The following is a 13727-nucleotide window of genomic DNA, read 5'->3' on the forward strand; positions in this document are numbered from 1 at the left end:
TATCTGAAAAATAATTATAATCAACTGGATAAGCACGAGGCTTAATGAGTTTCCCAAAATACCATATACCACGATACATAAATAGCTCACTATCTGCTAATAATATGTGTACTTACACCATTTCGTTAAAATGTATCTATGTGTACTCACGACCAACACACCATTTCGTTAACAAATGTCTATGTGTACTTACGACCTACGCGTTATTTCGTTAACATGTATCTATGTGTACTTACGGCCTACGCGCCATATCGTTAACACGCAACACTATAGGCTCCCAACCTCTTTAACCGTTCCACCGCCATCCCCTAACTAAGTCTTTAATTACAACAATTACCCACATAGAAACTACATGTTAGATTCTACTAGTACATGCACAATTATACTTTCTAATCTACCAGTTTACACTTAAGCACATAGAGACTATTCTATCAGCTGTACTCTATTAGCTTTCTATTCCAACATACATGGTGTAACATCCCATTTTCACATCAAAATTTTTCATTTTTAATTAAGGTAAAATTGCTCATTTTTAGAATACAAGTTAAGAAAACCATTTGTTCCAAGGTACATTGTTTAAAATCAAAGTATTATAGTAAACGCGAAATCTTCATTGTTTCGGATGAATGTGTATAGTCACGCCTTTGCCTTCCCACAATAACCGATGACACCTGAAAACAATAACAGCTCGGTAAGCGTGAAGCTTAATGAGTTTCCCCAAAATACCGAACACAACAAAACATATACAAATGCATACTGGGTCTACAATCATCAGACTGGATTGCCTCGGGTATGTTGGCCTACCGCGTCAACCCAACTGCTCTTCCCAAACCTCTGTGCCTACAACTTACAACCAACCCACACCCTGTCTCTTGGCATACAACACACATCAGGACCGCTTCAACCTCATCCGTCACCATATGTCGACATATAAACAAACAAGAGATCAATCATACAGCTCATGTCACACCCCCAAACCAGAACGGCGGAAACGTTCGGGGGCGGAGGACGTCATGTCAAATATCATAACAATTGAATAGTAAAGAAAGTACACACCACCATAATATAAATATATTTGAAAAGTTTACATGATTGTATATGTTACATGTTTGCAAAAGAAATCAAATACAATATGGTGATCCAAAATATGTTACTAACGCCAGCGCGTTAGTCTTCAAAAGTAGTTGCTACCTGGTCTAGCGGTTTCCTGAGAATACAAGTTATTTCAAAGAAAAAGTGTCAACATTTAAGTTGGTGAGTTCATAAGTGATTTAGAAACATTGAATGTCATTCCAAAATGAGTGTATATTTTTCCAAGAAAATCCCTTATTTTCTTATAAAAGTATGAAATGCATGAGAGTATTTGTGTTGAAAAATGTAGCTAGTTGAACCAAGAAAATCCCTTATTTTCCTAATAGTTGTTTGGTTTGTATACAGGAAAAACCCTTATTTTCCTAACATAACTGGCAGTCTCTAAGACCGAAAATCGCAAGCAACCGACGTGCTTAAAAGTTGTGGCATAGTTTTATATAATAAAGCTATACGAAGATCGCACTTGTTAGATGAAGAATAGTTTTAATAGCTACTCATTCATAAAAGCATAATACCATAATAATTGTATATCCGGTGAGTTTTATAACCATACTAAACATAATATGCCTGTAGCGACGTTCTTCAGGCGTCGTAGCGTTATGACAACTGTCACCCCAAAAGACGGACTGTAACTAACAGTCAGGGCGCGGGATCATGACTTCTCGTATAGATCTGTACACATTTGACACGTTCTCCGAACGGGAGACTCTGGTTATAGACAGGACTTGTAGCGATACCTTTTAGCAAAAGGTAGTATTTGAAGATGTACACGTCTCACGGATTCTCAACTAAGTCTGTATTAAAGTAGTAGTTTTGTATGTAAAGTTTATCCTTTTTCACAATGTCCAACGAAGCATAAATCATAAGTTCTTTGAATGCATAAAATGGTTTAGCAAAGATGGTTACCCTTGATATAATGTATTTGTATGTATACGTATAAATAAAGCATATTTCTATTTATAAACATCTTTTATCCCAAGAGGGTAAAGTTGTGTTGTGAGGTATTTTGCATGATAATGACTTCATAAGATAGTTAAAACAACAGTATGAAAAGTATAGCAAAAGATCGATGTTTCACACGATTTTAGTCGTGTTTTTACTTATATTCCCCCCCTTAAAAGTGTATAAAAGCATTTACAAAACATTTGAAAGTGTAGATTATAGGGGTATGAACTCACTTGATTGAAGTGGTTGATTTGAAATAGTCGAGAGAAGAATCGAGCAGAACTTCGACAGGAAGAGTTGAAAGCGGGGAAAATCTCGGGAATCTCGGGAATACAAAACCTTCCTTCGGGACTTGAAGGTGAAAACCGGGGCTTCGGGAGGGCTTCGGGAGCTTAAACGCAGAGTTTCGGCGCGAGAAAGAAAAGAACTGAACAATGGAACTCGGAGCCCTTGAAATCTACTTATAGGGGCATTTTTGGGGTGTGCCACGTCGTGGCAAGTGATGGCCACGTCGTGGGGAGTCAAACCTATCCTCTTCCATTGATTGGACGCCCTCAGTCACTTGCCGGGTCGCGGCAAGCTTGTGCCACGTCGTGGGGCCTGACAGCCTCGGATTTTGGACCCCGAACTTGTAAAATCCATAACTTTCGCATACGAGCTCCGTTTTCGACGTTCTTTATATGCACGCGTAGCTAAAAATATGATCTACAACTCTCGTTTAGACTTCATTGGCAAATTTTGAATTTATTTTGAATTATTTATTTTTAACGGGCCGGGACACGAAAAGTCCGTTAAAATTCCATAACTTCTTCATCCGATGTCCGTTTTCGTCAGACTTTTCGCCGTTGCGCTACTAATGTTGAGACCTTCGATTCTCATTTAGGTTGTTTTGGTCAAAAGTATCTCGAGCTCTATTTCGAGTTTTTAGCTGTCTACTGCTATACCCGAACCTTGGAAAAATCATAACTTCCTCATACGAAGTCAGATTTGGACGTTCTTTTTATGTACGCTCACGGTTTGATGTTATCTATAACTTTTATTTAGATACTTAAGGCTAAAAACTATTGTATTGAAACTTCGCGTTTTTCGTTTAATCGGTGTTGCCGGTTTTGTCAGGAATTTTAGAATGGTTATAACTTCCTTGTTATAACTCGGATTTTTGTGTTCTTTATATGTATGAAAACCTTGTTACAATATTTACCACTTAGTATAATCAATTATGGTTTTATAAAAGTTTAAATTTTGACCTGAATTTTGCTGTTGTTACATTACTATCGCCTACTAGACCCCTCACAACATATTGTTCCGTTACCAACTAATCTCCATAGAACACATAGCCATAAGTAACCAGAGGTGAGCTAGCCACCTGAACAAATGATCCTACTCTGGAGCCACAACCAAACAAGGAACAAGCAAGAAAGCCTAGATCAAGAGTTCGTAGGCTATCTTACATGACTACATACATCCCCTAGGGCACTCCACTAAACGATAACCAACCTACTAGTACTCTAACCAACATACCACTACTCTTGCATCCTAACACACAAGGATATATATATATATATATATATATATATATAGAGAGAGAGAGAGAGAGAGCGAGCTAGGTTCAAGTGTGGATTGACATCTATTGAGCGGACGTGTGGACAATGTTATTCTGTGAGAATGACAAAGAAAATATGTTGTTTGATAATGTGAATATGTTCAATCTTACATAACTATTTCCATTATCACACATTTTCACCAATTAAATCGTCTATAAAGTTATTATAGACTTTTTTTATTCTCATTCTGTTAGAATGTTGTCAGGATGTTTATTGAGTCGTATTTTGTAATAATGTAAATGAGTGAAAAACGATGCGTGAGAACAAAAATGAATAAGAATTAGTGAGAACGCATGGAAATGACAATAATTGTGTGAGGTTGAACGTATTCACATTACTAAACAATTTATTCTTTTAGTAATTCTCATAGAATAGTATTGTCCACACACACACACACACACACACACACACACACACACATATATATATATATATATATATATATATATATATATATATATATATATATATATATATATATATATATATAACGACTCAAATTTCAACCCAAAATTTTCATTTAAAACTTTAAGTATTTATGTAAATCACAACTACAATGATCTCAACCAACTTGTGCCCAACCGCTATGTCTGAAACTGAAACCCTGATTGGTGTCTGACTCCTAGGAAGGCAAAATCACTCTAAACCATTTCCATAATGACTCAACTTCATATCCCAATCTGCACAAACCTAACTGTCCTGAACAAATTTATAGATACCCAAAACATATCGCCCCGACCCCTTACCGAAAAAAAAATCCTCACCGTGAACAAAATCAGCTCCTGACTCAAATACTAATCAGGTATAGGTGATGGACCATCTGCCAACACAACTCCATCAATCAATCCCTCCCAATGAAGGACAATGATATGGGCATATTTAGTTATAAAATTCATGCATTATCTTAATACTTTACGTTGATTTTATCTCATTTAATGAACAAAAGGTGCTTAATTAGTTTATAATTTCATTTTCAGCAACAGTGACATGCTCAGATGGAAAAGGAAACGGAACTAGCGATTGGACGTTTGGATCTTGGATTTTGAAGAAAGAAGGACGTTGCTGGACAGCTTGACCCCTCGTCAGTGTTTTGGCCATATCTCATAAACCGTAACTCCGATTGACGAGATTCAAAATGTTCTGAAAAGTAGACACAATTTCGGACGACTTTCGTGTTTTGAGAAAATGCTGATTCGAAACGTACTCGGCGAGTAGGGTCGATTACTCGCCGAGTTGGTCAGAAGTTTCGCGATTCTGGACGCGCTGGCTTGCCGTGCACGGGTTTTAAGTGACGGACTCGCCGAGTAGGTCACTGGACTCGCCGAGTAGCCTCTGTTTTGTGAAAATCTATATAAAGGGACTTTCAGATCGATATCAGAGTATGGAGAGAAACCCTAGGAGGCCAATTGTCGACTAAAGGTGCTGCTAGAGCGTGGGAAGCAAGGGAATCAACCCTACATTCAATTTTAAGGAGAATCAAGGCAAAATCAAGTTTACTCTTTACCTAATCTCTTGTTTGAACTATGTTTTTACCAATTGATTTCGTTTTTGAGCTTGTTTCTGCTGTAATCATGAGCTAAAACTCATAACTTCTGTTTAGGTAGATGAATTTGTGAACATGGATTGATTATTTGATTAGGATTAATTTTAATTGGTGATTATGTTTTATTAAGCTTGTTAAAGAACCTTATGTGTTAACAATAACTATTCTTTTGTTAATAAATCAGTAATTAAGTTGTATGAACATCTCTTAGTTATTAATTTCATATGATTTATTGTGACCACATAGTTATATGTCTAGGAATAACGAACGTGAAACTAGAATTAACTAGAAGATAGGTAAGTTAATGTGTAAGCTTGTTGGATGAACATCGACAAGAGGTTAATTGAAGGGCCAATTTAGTTAAACACTACAAGTCTTACTTAACCCGAATCAATAATCTAGGAAACCCGTTAATTTAGACAACTGGCCATTTCTTGAGTTAATTTGTTTTCTAAGAATTAGGAATAGCGAACGTGAACCTAATTATCTTAATCGGTAGCCAATGAAGAATTAATCTGATACATTAAAATCATCCATGGGAACAAATGAGTCGTACCTAAACAGAAGTCCTCTTTACTATTGAATTTAGTTGGTAATTAATTGTTTTAGTTGCTAGTTATTCTAATTAAGTTTCTAGTCTTGTAAAACTAGAGAAAACCCCCTTTTTGTTATTTGTTTTATTTAGATAATATTAGCATTTATTTTAATTTTTTACCGTTCCCTGTGTTCGATACCCTACTTGCTTGAACTATATTACTAATCGATAGGTACACTGCCTTTCGTGTGTTTATTTTGTGTCTAAGTTAGTAGGATTAAAACTAGTTGGTTTTACACACATCAAGTTTTTGGCGCCGTTGCCGGGGAACGGTTCAAATAGTTAATTTTATTTGCTAATTGTTATCATTTTTATATTATTGATTATTTTTTTATATAGTTTAATTTTTATTTTTATTTTTTTTTAATTTTATTATGTATTTTCCAAATCTCGATGCTTTTGATGCTTTTCTTGAGGAAGTAGTGCAGGAAATTGAGCAAGAAGATGAGGAGTATGACTCGGATGAAGATTTGAAGAAATTTGATAGATGGTTAGATAACATCTTGTCTAATGATCAAGAACAATATGAGTCACAAGAGCTAAAGTTACATGATGAAGAATTTAATCCACAAAGAGATTTGGAGGAGTTGGAAAGGTTGTTAGCAGAGAGGTCAGACGAAGAACAAGAACAAGCTGAATTGCAGGAACCAAGTTGTGGTTTGACCATTACCATGACATGGCCCCCTGTATTTTCAGTTTGTGTTTCAAAGCATGGGGTGACGACTCCAACTTTGGAGAAAGTTCTGAAGCACGATCCATTTCTGATTAGTATCCAACCGGTTCCAACCTTTGTTAATATTCTTGGGTTATATGAATTGAAGCTCGTTTGGCCAATTTTTGAAGCACAAAGTCGAATTTTACAAATTGGTCCAAAGAGAATATTCAATGCAACGGATGGATTGGAATTGAGTTTATTGGAAGTTTATTAAGTTGGGAGTCCAGCTCAAGACTCGCACAAAAAGAAGCGCTTGCGGGAGGCAACCCGTCATTAGAGTTTTCTTTTCTTTTTCGTTCTAAACTTTTCGTGTTTAAGGATAATTTAGGATTTTTTTTTATTTTAATTTTTTTTATTACTTGGTTTTTGTTTTTGATCTTTTCAGTTTGAGTGTAAGGATGCATGTGAGGGTCTAGAGTCAAGGCTGACGAAGCGAGAAATCGAGTCTAGGCAAGAGAGGAAACGAAGTTTTGAGTCAAGTTATGAGTCCAATTGATAGAAGGGTTATAGAGTGTTTATTTGCTGAAGAAAAATGAGGGAAATTATTAGTTTATATAACCCCCATACATCAGAAACGGACTTGGGCAGAATAAAATTTTTGTCACACAGCGGTCTACTCGCCGAGTGCATCTTATGGACTCGCCGAGTCCATGTGAAAATTCACGATTCTTCTGCCATTTACGCTTCAACTCGGCGAGTCTACATACTTACTCGACGAGTCGCTCATTCTTCTTACTTTTGAGCTGAAGATTTGATGACATTTGATATGGGCATTGGTTCTATTCTTTGAAGATCATTTTCCAAGTATTTCCAAAAGTTTTTTTCTTATATTTGTTGCTTTTATAAAGATTGTACCGCACAAGACGAATGACACCCAAGGCATGGATGAGCTGTTCCCATGTCTAAAGTCAGCTGAAGATGGAGCTTTAAATGAAGAAGTTCAACCTTGCAATTGCTATCCCAGGGGAGTTTGTTCCAATTCCCTCTTTATTTTATTGTTCTTTATCATGCATAATATGCAATGGGGACATTGCATAAATTAAGTGTGGGGTAGCGGGTTGGTTAAATTAGTTAAAATTTTAGTTAAATTTCGAAAATCTTGAAATTTTAGTTAATTTTGAAATTTTTGCATTAAAATTGCTAGGATTAATTTAGAAAATTTTGGTAAAGCAATTAGGGATCATGCTAGTATTATATTTGATGATTCTATGAAGACCCAAATGTTTAGTTGAGCCTATATACGTTCTAGTGCATTTGTGGCTTCCTTATTCCAGTGAAATCATGGGACAAAAACACGACCTCGCTCAGCCTGAGGGATGCAATATGTTTAGCAGCCTAAACCTGAAATGTATCTAGGAAAATTGTTATCATTAGCCAATAAAGGTTGAATTTGAGCGCCCCTGCTTAAGCATGTAGGATTTGAGTGAAAAAAAGTGAGGTACATGTAAAAAAAAAAAGAGAATTGCAAGAAAAGTTGTAAGAATTTTGGAGCAATTAAAGTGAAGATCAAAAGATAAAAATTCCGAAGATTCAAAAAGTTGAAGATACCAAAAATTAAACAATAAAGGTGGTGAATTCAAAGAGATCAAAGATCAAATTATCAAGGAAGTGAAGAATTCAAAAGGGCTCCATAGTGGTATCGAAAAGTTGTAATTCTAGATTATGTATGCTTGGGTTGCTCAACCAAAAATACCTTGAGGTTAAGAGGTTTTCTGAGGATGGATTCGGAGGGATGCATAAAATGAGCATTGTTCGGAAAAAGTGGGCGAATGTTTATGAGGATTGTGAGTATTTGGAGTATGGGGGGTTATTAGGAAAATTTTAGACACAAATGCATGCGTTGCGGTCTTGGCATAATGGCTGGGTTCGATTGGGATTTTCTTACGTAATATTAGTGTACTAAAATTCAGTTTTGCTTGGGGGCAAGCAAAAGTCAAGTGTGGGGTATTTTGATATGGGCATATTTAGTTATAAAATTCATGCATTATCTTAATACTTTACGTTGATTTTATCTCATTTAATGAACAAAAGGTGCTTAATTAGTTTATAATTTCATTTTCAGCAACAGTGACATGCTCAGATGGAAAAGGAAACGGAACTAGCGATTGGACGTTTGGATCTTGGATTTTGAAGAAAGAAGGACGTTGCTGGACAGCTTGACCCCTCGTCAGTGTTTTGGCCATATCTCATAAACCGTAACTCCGATTGACGAGATTCAAAATGTTCTGAAAAGTAGACACAATTTCGGACGACTTTCGTGTTTTGAGAAAATGCTGATTCGAAACGTACTCGGCGAGTAGGGTCGATTACTCGCCGAGTTGGTCAGAAGTTTCGCGATTCTGGACGCGCTGACTTGCCGTGCACGGGTTTTAAGTGACGGACTCGCCGAGTAGGTCACTGGACTCGCCGAGTAGCCTCTGTTTTGTGAAAATCTATATAAAGGGACTTTCAGATCGATATCAGAGTATGGAGAGAAACCCTAGGAGGCCAATTGTCGACTAAAGGTGCTGCTAGAGCGTGGGAAGCAAGGGAATCAACCCTACATTCAATTTTAAGGAGAATCAAGGCAAAATCAAGTTTACTCTTTACCTAATCTCTTGTTTGAACTATGTTTTTACCAATTGATTTCGTTTTTGAGCTTGTTTCTGCTGTAATCATGAGCTAAAACTCATAACTTCTGTTTAGGTAGATGAATTTGTGAACATGGATTGATTATTTGATTAGGATTAATTTTAATTGGTGATTATGTTTTATTAAGCTTGTTAAAGAACCTTATGTGTTAACAATAACTATTCTTTTGTTAATAAATCAGTAATTAAGTTGTATGAACATCTCTTAGTTATTAATTTCATATGATTTATTGTGACCACATAGTTATATGTCTAGGAATAACGAACGTGAAACTAGAATTAACTAGAAGATAGGTAAGTTAATGTGTAAGCTTGTTGGATGAACATCGACAAGAGGTTAATTGAAGGGCCAATTTAGTTAAACACTACAAGTCTTACTTAACCCGAATCAATAATCTAGGAAACCCGTTAATTTAGACAACTGGCCATTTCTTGAGTTAATTTGTTTTCTAAGAATTAGGAATAGCGAACGTGAACCTAATTATCTTAATCGGTAGCCAATGAAGAATTAATCTGATACATTAAAATCATCCATGGGAACAAATGAGTCGTACCTAAACAGAAGTCCTCTTTACTATTGAATTTAGTTGGTAATTAATTGTTTTAGTTGCTAGTTATTCTAATTAAGTTTCTAGTCTTGTAAAACTAGAGAAACCCCCTTTTTGTTATTTGTTTTATTTAGATAATATTAGCATTTATTTTAATTTTTTACCGTTCCCTGTGTTCGATACCCTACTTGCTTGAACTATATTACTAATCGATAGGTACACTGCCTTTCGTGTGTTTATTTTGTGTCTAAGTTAGTAGGATTAAAACTAGTTGGTTTTACACACATCAAGTTTTTGGCGCCGTTGCCGGGGAACGGTTCAAATAGTTAATTTTATTTGCTAATTGTTATCATTTTTATATTATTGATTATTTTTTTATATAGTTTAATTTTTATTTTTATTTTTTTTTAATTTTATTATGTATTTTCCAAATCTCGATGCTTTTGATGCTTTTCTTGAGGAAGTAGTGCAGGAAATTGAGCAAGAAGATGAGGAGTATGACTCGGATGAAGATTTGAAGAAATTTGATAGATGGTTAGATAACATCTTGTCTAATGATCAAGAACAATATGAGTCACAAGAGCTAAAGTTACATGATGAAGAATTTAATCCACAAAGAGATTTGGAGGAGTTGGAAAGGTTGTTAGCAGAGAGGTCAGACGAAGAACAAGAACAAGCTGAATTGCAGGAACCAAGTTGTGGTTTGACCATTACCATGACATGGCCCCCTGTATTTTCAGTTTGTGTTTCAAAGCATGGGGTGACGACTCCAACTTTGGAGAAAGTTCTGAAGCACGATCCATTTCTGATTAGTATCCAACCGGTTCCAACCTTTGTTAATATTCTTGGGTTATATGAATTGAAGCTCGTTTGGCCAATTTTTGAAGCACAAAGTCGAATTTTACAAATTGGTCCAAAGAAAATATTCAATGCAACGGATGGATTGGAATTGAGTTTATTGGAAGTTTATTAAGTTGGGAGTCCAGCTCAAGACTCGCACAAAAAGAAGCGCTTGCGGGAGGCAACCCGTCATTAGAGTTTTCTTTTCTTTTTCGTTCTAAACTTTTCGTGTTTAAGGATAATTTAGGATTTTTTTTTATTTTAATTTTTTTTATTACTTGGTTTTTGTTTTTGATCTTTTCAGTTTGAGTGTAAGGATGCATGTGAGGGTCTAGAGTCAAGGCTGACGAAGCGAGAAATCGAGTCTAGGCAAGAGAGGAAACGAAGTTTTGAGTCAAGTTATGAGTCCAATTGATAGAAGGGTTATAGAGTGTTTATTTGCTGAAGAAAAATGAGGGAAATTATTAGTTTATATAACCCCCATACATCAGAAACGGACTTGGGCAGAATAAAATTTTTGTCACACAGCGGTCTACTCGCCGAGTGCATCTTATGGACTCGCCGAGTCCATGTGAAAATTCACGATTCTTCTGCCATTTACGCTTCAACTCGGCGAGTCTACATACTTACTCGACGAGTCGCTCATTCTTCTTACTTTTGAGCTGAAGATTTGATGACATTTGATATGGGCATTGGTTCTATTCTTTGAAGATCATTTTCCAAGTATTTCCAAAAGTTTTTTTCTTATATTTGTTGCTTTTATAAAGATTGTACCGCACAAGACGAATGACACCCAAGGCATGGATGAGCTGTTCCCATGTCTAAAGTCAGCTGAAGATGGAGCTTTAAATGAAGAAGTTCAACCTTGCAATTGCTATCCCAGGGGAGTTTGTTCCAATTCCCTCTTTATTTTATTGTTCTTTATCATGCATAATATGCAATGGGGACATTGCATAAATTAAGTGTGGGGTAGCGGGTTGGTTAAATTAGTTAAAATTTTAGTTAAATTTCGAAAATCTTGAAATTTTAGTTAATTTTGAAATTTTTGCATTAAAATTGCTAGGATTAATTTAGAAAATTTTGGTAAAGCAATTAGGGATCATGCTAGTATTATATTTGATGATTCTATGAAGACCCAAATGTTTAGTTGAGCCTATATACGTTCTAGTGCATTTGTGGCTTCCTTATTCTAGTGAAATCATGGGACAAAAACACGACCTCGCTCAGCCTGAGGGATGCAATATGTTTAGCAGCCTAAACCTGAAATGTATCTAGGAAAATTGTTATCATTAGCCAATAAAGGTTGAATTTGAGCGCCCCTGCTTAAGCATGTAGGATTTGAGTGAAAAAAAGTGAGGTACATGTAAAAAAAAAAAGAGAATTGCAAGAAAAGTTGTAAGAATTTTGGAGCAATTAAAGTGAAGATCAAAAGATAAAAATTCCGAAGATTCAAAAAGTTGAAGATACCAAAAATTAAACAATAAAGGTGGTGAATTCAAAGAGATCAAAGATCAAATTATCAAGGAAGTGAAGAATTCAAAAGGGCTCCATAGTGGTATCGAAAAGTTGTAATTCTAGATTATGTATGCTTGGGTTGCTCAACCAAAAATACCTTGAGGTTAAGAGGTTTTCTGAGGATGGATTCGGAGGGATGCATAAAATGAGCATTGTTCGGAAAAAGTGGGCGAATGTTTATGAGGATTGTGAGTATTTGGAGTATGGGGGGTTATTAGGAAAATTTTAGACACAAATGCATGCGTTGCGGTCTTGGCATAATGGCTGGGTTCGATTGGGATTTTCTTACGTAATATTAGTGTACTAAAATTCAGTTTTGCTTGGGGGCAAGCAAAAGTCAAGTGTGGGGTATTTTGATATGGGCATATTTAGTTATAAAATTCATGCATTATCTTAATACTTTACGTTGATTTTATCTCATTTAATGAACAAAAGGTGCTTAATTAGTTTATAATTTCATTTTCAGCAACAGTGACATGCTCAGATGGAAAAGGAAACGGAACTAGCGATTGGACGTTTGGATCTTGGATTTTGAAGAAAGAAGGACGTTGCTGGACAGCTTGACCCCTCGTCAGTGTTTTGGCCATATCTCATAAACCGTAACTCCGATTGACGAGATTCAAAATGTTCTGAAAAGTAGACACAATTTCGGACGACTTTCGTGTTTTGAGAAAATGCTGATTCGAAACGTACTCGGCGAGTAGGGTCGATTACTCGCCGAGTTGGTCAGAAGTTTCGCGATTCTGGACGCGCTGACTTGCCGTGCACGGGTTTTAAGTGACGGACTCGCCGAGTAGGTCACTGGACTCGCCGAGTAGCCTCTGTTTTGTGAAAATCTATATAAAGGGACTTTCAGATCGATATCAGAGTATGGAGAGAAACCCTAGGAGGCCAATTGTCGACTAAAGGTGCTGCTAGAGCGTGGGAAGCAAGGGAATCAACCCTACATTCAATTTTAAGGAGAATCAAGGCAAAATCAAGTTTACTCTTTACCTAATCTCTTGTTTGAACTATGTTTTTACCAATTGATTTCGTTTTTGAGCTTGTTTCTGCTGTAATCATGAGCTAAAACTCATAACTTCTGTTTAGGTAGATGAATTTGTGAACATGGATTGATTATTTGATTAGGATTAATTTTAATTGGTGATTATGTTTTATTAAGCTTGTTAAAGAACCTTATGTGTTAACAATAACTATTCTTTTGTTAATAAATCAGTAATTAAGTTGTATGAACATCTCTTAGTTATTAATTTCATATGATTTATTGTGACCACATAGTTATATGTCTAGGAATAACGAACGTGAAACTAGAATTAACTAGAAGATAGGTAAGTTAATGTGTAAGCTTGTTGGATGAACATCGACAAGAGGTTAATTGAAGGGCCAATTTAGTTAAACACTACAAGTCTTACTTAACCCGAATCAATAATCTAGGAAACCCGTTAATTTAGACAACTGGCCATTTCTTGAGTTAATTTGTTTTCTAAGAATTAGGAATAGCGAACGTGAACCTAATTATCTTAATCGGTAGCCAATGAAGAATTAATCTGATACATTAAAATCATCCATGGGAACAAATGAGTCGTACCTAAACAGAAGTCCTCTTTACTATTGAATTTAGTTGGTAATTAATTGTTTTAGTTGCTAGTTATTCTAATTAAGTTTCTAGTCTTGTAAAACTAGAGAAACCCCCTTTTTGT

The sequence above is a fragment of the Lactuca serriola genome, chromosome 3 (genome assembly GCF_051521515.1).
Source record: "Lactuca serriola cultivar US96UC23 chromosome 3, Lser_US96UC23_V15, whole genome shotgun sequence".
Lineage (NCBI taxonomy): Eukaryota > Viridiplantae > Streptophyta > Magnoliopsida > Asterales > Asteraceae > Lactuca > Lactuca serriola.